Source organism: Delphinus delphis, chromosome 18, assembly GCF_949987515.2.
Source record: "Delphinus delphis chromosome 18, mDelDel1.2, whole genome shotgun sequence".
Lineage (NCBI taxonomy): Eukaryota > Metazoa > Chordata > Mammalia > Artiodactyla > Delphinidae > Delphinus > Delphinus delphis.
This window is the reverse complement of record NC_082700.1, coordinates 4,878,823-4,890,832: the sequence shown is the minus strand read 5'-3', so window position 1 is coordinate 4,890,832 and position 12,010 is coordinate 4,878,823. Positions and strand designations below refer to the sequence as shown.

Below are 12,010 nucleotides of genomic sequence, written 5' to 3'. Positions count from 1 at the left end.
CTGGTGTGAGCCCTCAGAGACCTCCGTTTCCCTCTTAGCAGCACATATGGTGGAAGCTGCCCTGCCAGCCTGGGTCCCTGAGTGGCTCCAGTGAGTACAGCTCCCTGTCAGTTTTCAATGGACGCATGGTAAGAACAAGAAATAAACTCTGGTTGGGGCTGTTTGTTGTCACAGCAAAACCTAGCCTATCCTGACTGACACAGTGCTCCTGATTACATCTATAGTTTTGTTTCTCCTTTCAGATCCAATCAAACCCAAAGCTTTAAGGTAATCGTGCCACAGATTAGACCCTCAAGGTTCTAGGATACAGAATCTGATCAACAGAGGGGAAAAAAATAGCACTTTATGCTGCTATATGATTTTAGAAAAGAGTTCATGAAAATTGACTTCCTGTCCAGAATGTTCTCTGCAGCTGGGCTGTCATTGTCGCTCCTTTTACAGAACGTTAGGCAATTGTCATGAAAATTAATACCCAAAGGTTTCTGTTTACATTTTGTAACTGATTTTCGGTATCCTTATTAGGATTTTATACAAAAACTTTTGTATTCTGTGTATGTGATGTATTCCTTCATGGAGTTTTATTAAAATCCTTTTTTTTTTTCTTCTAAAGGAATACATTCCTATTTAATAATGCAAGTCAATGGAAAAATAAGATGTGACACTCCAAAATTCACTTCCCAATTCACTTTTAAAGGCAGATATCAATTCCATATGAAGATATGCAGTTATAGTTCCCATATCCTCAGAAGTAATTAGATGCTACTACTGTTACTAATAGTGCTACAAGTACCCAGTCTCCACACCACCTGCCACAGGCAAACACCAGCAAGCCCAGTTACACCTCAGGTGGCGTATGCTGGCTTCACAGGCAGAAGAGGGAGCTAGATTTCATGGGTCTCTGTTCTCCTGTCCCCTTCAGAGAAAGGCCTATTTTTCCTAAGAAACAGATGAAAGAAAAACAATCAGCATTCCTAGTCAGGCAGTTTAATTTCCCTAGCATTTTTTCTCTTCTATAATAAATATAAATAATTGTATCACGATATTTGGGGAGATACGTGTGGGAAAACACCCACCATACATCATGTGCTAATCCTAACAGAGCCAGCAGTTCCCGAGGCTTCTGCCTGGGCACTCCTCCCCTCTGCTCAGTGCTACATTCACCCTGAGGGCTGTGGCCAAAGCCTACAGAGGAACTCAGCTGGGAAAATGTGGATGTGAGCATTAAGAGGTCATTCCAAACCCTCGTTTCAGGCAGGTTTTAAGTTGCATCTTTTTCTAAACACTTCATAAGAGTGCCCACAGAACGTTAAAATTTCTCCTTCCTCGCTTCTAGAAAACACTCTAAGGTAGTTAGGAGGGAGAGCTGATCGAGAGGCAAAACGCCTGTGTGGGTAACCTGCACGTTACCTGCCTCTAAAATACCACTGCCTTGTTGCATCCTGTGTCGTCTGTTTAACTCTCACCCTGTCTCTGCCGGACGAGGCCAAGCCAAGGGGGTGGAATGACAGCAAGATGCTTGTGATCTCTCCACACTGGTGGCTTGAAACTGGCTGGTGAGGGCTTGGTCCTGTGCCAGAACGGCCCGTCCTATTACCAAGGCCCCTTAACTTATCACTCATGTTCCGGTACCAGGGGCTTCATCAAGCTTTGTTATGTCGTTAAGTCTGGGGATGAACTGTGACTCATTGTTGAGGACATGTGAGTGAGCATCTGGCTCCTTTAATAGCAGCCTAGTGGACTTTCCTTGTCAGTTATGACTGTTCTGAAACAGTACAGTCTTGAAATGAGCGATCCCCGGCTCAGAAGTAGCCCAGCATCCACACAGCGCCACTGACCCCTCTGGAACCCCCTGGACCACGTACCTTCCTAACATCACCTCCTAGGCAGAGCACAGGATGGTCTGGCTGGGAGGCCTCCTTCAGAGAGCACACACACATTGAGAAGGTGCTGGTGGCCATTTACAGTAGCCAGGGCATGGAAGCAACCTAAGTGTCCATCGACAGATGAATGGATAAAGAAGATGTGGCACATATATACAATGGAATATTACTCAGCCATAAAAAGAAACGAAATTGCATCGTTTGTAGGGAGGTGGATGGACCTAGAGTCTGTCATACAGAGTGAAGTAAGTCAGAAAGAGAAAAACACCGTATACTAACACATATATACAGAATCTAAAAAAAAAAAAAAAAAGGTTCTGAAGAACCTAGGGGCAGGACAGGAATAAAGACGCATACGTAGAGAATGGATTTGAGGACACGGGGAGGGGGAAGGGTAAGCTGGGACGAAGTGAGAGAGTGGCATGGACATATATACACTACCAAATGTAAAACAGCTAGTGGGAAACAGTTGCATAGCACAGGGAGATCAGCTTGGTGCTTTGTGTCTACCTAGAGGGGTGGGATAGGGAGGGTGGGTGGGAGGGAGACGCAAGAGGGAGGGGATATGGGGATACATGTATACGTATAGCCGATTCAGTTTGTTATACAGCAGAAACTAACACACCGTTGTAAAGCAATTATACTCCACTAAAGATGTTAAAAAAATAATAATAATATAAAAAGAAGGTACTGCTGGTACACAACAGGGAGACAGCCCGGGAGGGGTGCCACCTGGGCAGCAGGCTGGTGTCCGGGCAGAGCCTGCGATGGGGACATCAAGGGGAAGGCAGGAGCCCAGACTCATGAACAGGAGAGCCCCGCTCTGTAGACCGGACACTCCCTGAGGACAGGCACCAGGCATATGGTGCTCACAGCTAGTCCTCCACACGTAGCACATGGTAGGTGCTCCAAAATGTCTGTGGAATGAATGAAGCAATCAGAGAAGGACCAGGAAACATCTGGCCCGCAAGATGAATAGGGACAACAGCAAATATTCTCACAAAGCAAATGCTACGATCCGGTACCGCTGAAAATTTCCATCAAAGTTCCCTCCCGAGGGAAGGGTGGAGGCAATGCTTATCCTGGGGGGATCTGGAGTGTAGCCAAGGGGACAAGAAAGCACATTCAGCCATGTGCAACCAACAGTTATGCACACAGCTGTCACATGTTCGTCCTGAGGTCCTTCCCATGGACAACTGTTGGTCCAGCTCCTGCACTCCCTCCGTGAGACAGAAGCCTTTTATAACCCCTACCCCATGGGCGTCCTCTAAGCTCGTGTTGGTCCTGAAGGATTGCCTCCTGTCCCTCCATGTTCTTCTTTCCTGGCGGAGATCTTCAGAGTGTCTCTTTTCTCCAGAGATGTTGACTTTTGCCTCAGAGGCATGGCCCTTACCTCGGGCAGCAACGGGAGGGTCATCGTCAGCACAGCGAGTACCAGGGATGCCAAGGACGATGGAAGGGGTGGTGCAGGGGATGCAAGACGTGGGAATTAGGACAACAAGGGGGGGATTTCTTAACAAGCTGTCAACTATCAAAATTGCCTGACAACGGTGTGAAATCTGCTCAGAAGGATGATAAAATGAGAACAGCCCCTCCTCTGTGCAGACTCCGTAAGCACGTGCCTGTGCGAAGGTAGGGGATGAACCAGATGACCTTGTCGCGCTTCTGAGACGCCATGATTCCGCAGCCCTGGCTCATACAGCACCTTGCACGATGTTGTTGTGGCCCAGTTTCAGACAAGTTGTTTCATCTTATTTTACAGCTGAGAAATCTAGGTCACAGCATGTTGGACCATTTGCCCAAAGTTAAACTGAAAGCAGCCTTTGTCAGCTGTCTGCTGTCCTCGGAGGAGAGTCCAAAATTGGTGAAGTTCTGGTTTCTGGCGTATAATTAGCTCCCAGAAAATGATGACAGATCACCCTGCTACACTGAGGCCCATCTTCTTTTCCCAGGGACCTGACACAAAGTCCCTGTACCAGCAGCACACAGCTCTGTTTCTCGTTCTCATGCCACTGGAGCTCGGGGGCTGCAGGAAGAGCAAACTGTGGCTGAGAGGAGCCTGGACCTCCTGCCCCGCTCCTGCCCCTGCTCCCCTAGAGCAGAGTCTCCCGTGGGGGGGTGCGAGGTGCCCCATCTGGCTGGAGCCCACAGGCTTAGCTTTTGGAGGTCACTGAACCTCTGCTTGCATCCCTGGATTCTGGTGGAGCTCAGAGGTCACACCGTGGATAACTACCCGCTGTGAGTGTCTCAGAGAACCAGAGAGATGGCTTAGGAGCTTCTGATGATTCCTCCTTATGTCTTGGCTACTCTTCTTCATTTCAAAGTATTTAAGGCCATCTGCTTGGCCCCGGATTTTCTGGGGTGACCCTTGGATTGGGAGGGACCTCAAGCCCCAAAGTAGTCAAGTCCATTCACTGCTCACTCTGGTCCCAATTCTGGGAATCCCTCCCCAACACACACACACACACAACCCCCACCTCCACATTCTCAAATTTTTATAAGGTCTTTCCAAAACCAAAGCAAAGCCTTGACTTCTGAGAGCACTGGGATCCTCCAGAGTCTGCAGTGCCACTCTCTGGCCACTAGCAACAGAGGCCGCCATCATTGTTCGTGTCAAGGCTGGAGGAAGGAAGTCCATCTTTTTTTTAAATTTTTTTATTTATTTACTTTTGGCTGCGTTGGGTCTTTGTTGCTGCGCACGGGCTTTCTCTAGTTGTGGCGAGTGGGGGCTACTCTTCGCTGTGGTGCGCAGGCTTCTCATTGCGGTGGCTTCTCTTGCTGCGGAGCAGGGGCTCTAGGCGCATGGGCTCAGCAGTCGTGGCTCATGGGCTCAGTAGTTGTGGCTCACGAGCTTAGTTGCTCCGTGGCACGTGGGATCTTCCTGGACCAGGGCTCGAACCCGTGTCCCCTGCCTTGGCAGGCGGATTCATAACCACTGCGCCACCAGGGAAGCCCGAGGAAGTCCATCTTGAAGACATAGTTTGATCCATATATGGATCATTAAGAGCGTTATGTGAATTGTATTTTCTTTGGTTCCCACTTTTTTTTTCATTTTAAGTTTTTAATGAAAGTTGTATATAAGAATACTTTATTCCTGATCTTCCCAATTGTTTCTCCCTCATATCTGCCCTCTTCCTCTCCTACCTGGCGAGATCGGCTTTACCTTCGAGGATCTTTGTGTGGTCTTTGTCCAGCTTTAGTCTGGTGATGACCACCTTGCTGGGGTGAATGCCCACATGGACAGCCATTAGCCTTCTCCCGCTGCACTCGTTCAATGTAGGTGACATATTTCTTCCTGTAAACCTGGACTACTTTGCCAATTTGCTGCCCTTTGTAGTGCCCTCATACAACTGGAACTTCATCATACTTTCAGATGGGCATGGATCCGACACGGTACTTCCGTTTCAGCTCTTTAGAAAGAGGGGAAGACATAATCTTCCTGCGAATGTGGGAAGGCACATTGAAATGCCTTTTCCGGTTCTTGCTTCAGTCAGAAGTCACAAAGGGAATGAACTTCATTTTGGCCTCCGGCTCTTCAGCGATGGCCACAAAAGGGCTGGTACACATTTCTTACCATATTTACTACATTTCGTTAGGACACAGCAACACAGAGCAAAGAGCACGACCTGGGTTTGAATCCTGGCTCTGCCACTTGCAAGCCAGCTAACCTTGGACAAGTAGCTTAATTTCCCTGGAGCCTCATTTTCCTCATCTGTAAAATGGGAATAATTATATCCGTCTCCAAGGTTGTAGTGACGATAAGAGCTAGCACATGTAGAGCACCTGGCTTTTGTCTGGCACGTGGTAGGTGCTTAGTGAAGGTGGTGTGGACACCAGCAGTCAGGGTGTTTGGTGGGTGTCCTGATCAGGCTCCACCTCTCCCCATGTGAGGTGCTGCATCGTTCTCAACTTCCTGTTGGATGGGGGTGGGGGTTCCCCAGCTTGTCCAGGGGCCAACACTCCTCTGAATATCTGATTCCTGAGCTCCCACTGCCTGGCACCATACTTTGTTCCCCTGAGAAAGGCCACTGTCATGTTCCCTCCCACGCGGCTGGAACCCAAGCCCTCTGCTGGGCCCCAGCCCTATGGATGCATCGGTCCTTGGCCCCAGAAGCCTCCGGAACTCCTGGCTCCGTTAGGATTAGCGTATGATGTATGTTGGGTGTTTTCCCAGACATATCTCCCAAAATATCGTGACACAATTATTTACTAGAAGAGAAAAAATTCTAGGGAAATTAAACTGCCTGGCTAGGAATGCTGATTGTTTTTCTTTCCTGTCATCTGTTTCTTAGGCAAAATAATCCATTTCTAAACCCCAAGCAGCTATGTTTCTAAATAAGCACATCCAGTATAATAAGCCTGATAAATGATAGTATTAACTCTGACTAGCTAGGGTCAGGCAAAGTGCCAGGCTCAAGCACCAGAGAATTTCTCTCAGGACCTCTTGAATCGAGACATCTGCTGTTACCTCTAGGGTAACTCAGCACTTTTATCAGGCTCTAAACAATCAATCCCTTCCACGCCATGCTGGAGGCAGCTGGTAAAGTGTGGGCCAGGGCACGGTATGATTTTTATTTCGGATGGAATGAACGTCTAATTGGATGCTTGCACAATTGCATTCCAGCCTGGAAAATCTACCTGCTGGTTTCACCACCAGCTGAGAGTTCTCAGAAGCAGGTGACACTCTCCACAATAGCAGTGGCGATTTCATGAAACTGAAAGTGAAGCCGAAGGTGGCTCCTGATTTGATTCCCCCTCCAGCACCTCTTGCTCATAACGCCAGTGACGGAGGAGAGACAGCTGTTGCCTTCCACACCACCTGCAGCTTAGTCACCCCAAGTGATGTACACATGCATAACCAGCCTCATCTCGAAATAAGGGAGGGAATCAGAAATGTAGTGAGGGGGTGTCTGCTTGCCGCCGCACCCCTTCTGCTTCCTTTTTCTTTTAGTCTATTGCGCTATTGTTAATTCTTTTCCTCCCACACAAAAATGATCACACTCATGTTCCTTTCATGGTTTCCAGTAGAAACCATACTTATTTTCCAGAACATTTCTCCATTTTTTCTTTGCCCTAAAGCACGAGCATTAAGTCGGAAGTGGTTCCAGATTCATAAACAAAGGTTTGTGACTTTCATAAGACGACAATGACTAAGTTCTTCCCTAATCAGAATGAGATTCTGAGTCAGAGTTTTAATTTTGCTTGTTGAACTATTGGTGTTACTGCTCTAAGAGTTTTTACATCAATTAAAACAAAAGTAACCAGAAAAGGATGTCCATATGGGGAGAGGGAGAGGCTAAGTAAACAAGAGAATGATCCACACCGAACGGCCAAGAACACTAAATAGCTATTAAAAAGGGTAGCCATGGGGCTGCCCTGGTGGCGCAGCAGTTGAGAACTTGCCTGCTAATGCAGGGGACATGGGTTCGAGCCCTGGTCTGGGAAGGTCCCACATGCTGCGGAGCAACTGGGTCTGTGAGCCACAATTACTAAGCCTGCGTGTCTGGAGCCTGTGCTCTGCAACAAGAGAGGCCGCCATAGTGAGAGGCCCGCGCACCGCAATGAAGAGTGGCCCCCACTTGCCACAACTAGAGAAAGCCCTCGCACAGAAACGAAGACGCAACACAGCAAAAATAAATAATAAATTAATTAATAAACTCCTACCCCCCAACATCTTCTTTAAAAAAAAAAAAAAGGACAGGAAAGGACCAAGGGATCACAACATGCGTAGGGGGCAGAAACTGGGGGCACCTAGGTGGACATCCTTTGGGTGGAGGAGATCCAGGCATCTTGACTGACGGCTCCACCAGACTGCATCTGTTAGGGGAAACGTAGCTCCTCCAAAGCAAATTGGCGATGCTGCCACCGGATTCAGGGTGATACCAACACAGCACAACAGCACACGACCGCCACGTCCTCTTAAAAAAAACAGTGTAGCCATGAAAATTGTTAAATTTTTAAAAAAATCAAATTATGTAACCTGATCTCACTTTTGTAGGCATAGAAGTACATGTGCATGTGTAGGTGCTCAAAATGCACAGAAAGGCGCCTGGGGAATTGCAGAGGGAGCACCTACTGTGGGTGGCACACACTAGGGAGTGGGAGTGCAGAGTTAGGGGCAGGTATGTTTCCTGGATTACTTCTATGTCACCGGATCTATTACAAGAAGAGTGTATCACATCTGTAATATATATGCATACACGTACATACATACATGCATGAGTAAGTATGTATGTACATGAAGGAGAACAGTAACTTCAAATTTAGTTCACTTCCATAATGTTCATATAGTGGTATTACCACTCTCGGAGGCTGGAAACTGTTCCTCCTCTTTAGCTGGTGGACTTTGGGAGCCTCTGTCTCTCCTTTACCGCAATGACTCCCACTTTGAACGCAGATTAGTATCACTCAGGAGCCCAGGCCACATTCTGGGCCAGTTAAGTCAGGATCTCTTCGAGTGAGACCAGCTCCAGCATTTTACAAGGCTCCCAGGGCAATTTCAGTGTGAGACCAAAGTTGAGAACCACTGCCTTCCTCTGTAAACCCCTCAAGGGTAGGGTCTGTGTCTGGTTTTGTCCTCAAAGTACCTAAGTTAGTGACTTACGTTGATATAATGAAGAGATCTGGACCCTCCAATATTCTCAGAGGGAGAAAAAAATCATAACAACCAGGAACTGACTAACATGTTAGAACCGTCTAAAGCACACACATTCACAGTAACCAACAGAGAGCATCACACTTCCACGGATGCCCTCAGGGTCAGCTGACCGCTTGGATATGCGTCTTTTTGTGTATACACACACGCGTGTACGTGCACGCGCGCACACACACACACACACCCTGTGCTGGGTTTCTAGCCCGTCCCTGAATTTGGTGCAGCGCTTCTTTGGCCGGGTCATAGCCCAGGAGGGGAAAGTGAAAGCCCTCAACCAGCTGTGCCCTTCGTTGATGTCAGCAAGAAGAAGACTGTAAAATGAATCTCTAAATCTCCGTTGAGCAGAAGGCCACCTTGGAAGGACCCTCGTCCTCCTCATGACTGCGTCCCATTTTTCCTGAGACATTTCCTAATCGGGCCCGGCTTTTCCTTGGAACTCATTAACACATACTCATGAAAAGAGAACTCTGAAAATTTGAAGTTCTTCTGAAATATCTGGGTTTTGTCTTGCATGTGGTGCCAAAGGCCTCTCCTCCCCTGCACAGCTGGTGTTGCTGGCTTTGGCGGCCGCATCTAAAACCCTGTAGCTTTAGATGTTATCGATCCTTGGCCCACCAGGCCTGTTAAAAGCAGTCAACATGAGGGCAGAGGGTCCATTTTTATTGGGTAGCACACCTGGAATTATCCATGCTTGATACCGTGCTCTGAGCAGCCATGTGGTTACATTGATTGTCTAGCTGTCAGTCTCCTGATGACAAGATTTCAGGGGCAGAATGTCTGGTGTATGAGTGGATTATAATTCCATTATAAATTTCCCTGCTAATATATTCATGAGGCACTTTTAAAAATAATTTATATAGCACTCTGAAGTTACCTTGTGTCTTTATTTAATTGGTACTCGATGCTTGTAATATTGCTCCATTTTCAAATCTTCTTAGGGTTCTATTGCTTTTTTTTTTTTAACAGTTATTTATTTATTTGGCTGTGCCGGGTCTTAGTCGTCACGTGCGGGATCTTTAGTTGCAGCATCTCTAGTTGCGGCATGCAGAATCCTTAGTTGTGGCATGTGGGATGCAGTTCCCCAACCAGGGATCGAACCCGGGCCCCTGCATTGAGAGCTCGGAGTCTTAGCCACTGGACCACCAGGGAAGTCCCTTAGGGTGCTATTGCTTTTTAAAAAAATCCCATCAGGTCACAGTATCACAACAGATTTTGTGAAATCATATCACTTGCTGAACCTCTAAAATGTATGAGCTTACGTATTTTAAACTCAAGAAACTCCCCAATTATTTGGAACAGTATCTGCCTTTTACATCATTTAGGAGCACGTATATTTTTATGAGCTTACAATTCCAAACATAGGAAAAATAGTGGTCTTAAATCTCAGTATTCTGGAGGAAAACTACATTAAATCAGCCACGTGGAGTATTTCCTCTGTAACCGCGCGAAAGTTGCAAACTTTTCCTCAAGACGGAAACTAAACTTGAGAGAAAACCATGGCTCCCTTTGGCACATCTCCTCTTAGGGCGGCATCTTCTGAGCCACCTCCACCAGCTGGCGTCCCCTCACCCGGCCACACAAGTGTGTTTGTTCATATCAACTCCTGCACATGATTTGCATCATTTAATACATATATTTCCTGCTTTTTTCATTCATTTGATACTCTATTCATGGTTGGAGTGGTTTCTTGCATAGTAACTGCTTATGGAAACCTGTGCTAAAACACAGGTCTTCCCTTTTCCTCCTGGTTCTCTCAGAGGCTCTGCCTTTCTAGAAGCCACTGTCCATCAGCATCCAGGCCACCCCTCCCTTCCCACCCTGCACTGGTTTCCCTTTCTGGCTTTAGAAATCCTGGGAGAGGCTGGATGGGAATCAGCATCAGTGCCCCAGGAGAAATCCCCACACCCAAGGACGGGTCAGGACTGGCAGCAACACACATGTGGTGGCCCCCTTCTCTTCTTAGAATAAAGACATCACTCAACAAGCACCAGATAAGTAAAGGAGGAAGAGTAAGCCAACAGTTAATCATGACTTTGCCTTTGTGGCCACAATTTTATGTGTCTGATCAGCCCCATTTCTCTGTTGGTTCTGAAGCTAAGGCAGCTCCTCTTTTGTGTCCCTACTTCTCCTTCAAGGGAAACGAAAGGATCCAAGATGATCATTTGCTCACCTGAGCCAGACATTTCGCTTACGGCACCTGCGTTCATTCTCAGCACTGCTCTACCTCCAGAGGGAAGCAGTAAGGCTGAGAGAGGTCAAATGCTTTCCTAAAGCCATCCAGCAAGTACGTGGCAGAGCCAGGATTCAGCCCAGATGCATTTGATTCCAAAGTCCACATCCCTCCCCTCTATCAGCTCAAGTCACTAAAGGGGGAAATGCAGTGAGTGTGCCAGCCTTAAACCTGCATGTTAAATGAAGGTTTAACTGACAGGCAGCCTAGTAAGAGTTACCAGTACAATTCACAATGCTCTGCATTAAACCAGCTTTAATGCTTGTATTACACGGGCAAAAATAAAATTAAATCAGAGTTTTAGTTGTTCAGTATTTTACTTTCAATTATGGTTTGTTTGTTTTCTTTCCTTTTTCAATGCTCAAATTTTCCCTAATTGTAACTAAGGGTAAAGGAATCAGCATTTACTGTGCCTTTTTAGGAGCTGAAGTTCCTCCCCAGTTCATGAAAGAAAGTTCTTCTTTACCAAAGAATACCAGGTAACAAAAGTAGAAGAAATGATAGAATTAGGAAATCATCATTTTGCAACTCCCTATGAAATAACTCATTCAGGCAAGAACCATCAATGAATGCTACAACCACTGGGTAAAGCTGTGGGGAGATGGAAGAATCTTTGGTCGTGACCAAAGTACCACCACATACCTGACTTGCCAATTTTTACTTTTACCAAGAAAAGCCCTTGTGCTCAACAGCTCAACCAAGGGAGCAAACTTGGCATCCCTAACAATGGTACACCTGGCATTGAGCCTCCTGATATGATGCAACAGGAAGTACTCCGTATCACCTATGGAGTATTTTCTCCACCTACAGAGTGTTTAACCTGCACTTAACGAAGTCTTTAGTCCTAATTTCAATGCACAGAAAATTCAATAGCTAGGGCATCAAGGTAATGACATGACAAGGAGGCAATTAGGCACGTGGGACGTTCTACAAGACAAACAGCCTCGTCTCTTCAGAAAATCCATATGATAGTGGAAAGCAGATCAATGGCTGCCTGGGACCGGGGCAGAAGGGGAATGACTGCAGCGGGGCACAAAGGAGTTTTTCGGGATGATAGAAATCTGTATCTTCACTGGGGTGCTGGTTACATTGATGCATCTGTCAAAATGTATGAACGTACACTTGAAATGACTGCAATTTACTAAATTTAAATTATACCTCAATACAGTTGATTTTAAAAACAAAAGCAAAATATCAGTGTCACACAAAAAAGTGAGACAACTGGTCCATATTTAAATAGACTAA

The 12,010-nt window shown here is 46.6% G+C and overlaps 1 pseudogene; it reads right to left on the bottom strand.

Annotated features, from left to right (window-relative positions):
• Positions 1-4,928: 4,928 nt before the first annotated feature.
• Positions 4,929-5,399, bottom strand: LOC132413900 (large ribosomal subunit protein uL24-like; annotated as a pseudogene).
• Positions 5,400-12,010: the final 6,611 nt, after the last annotated feature.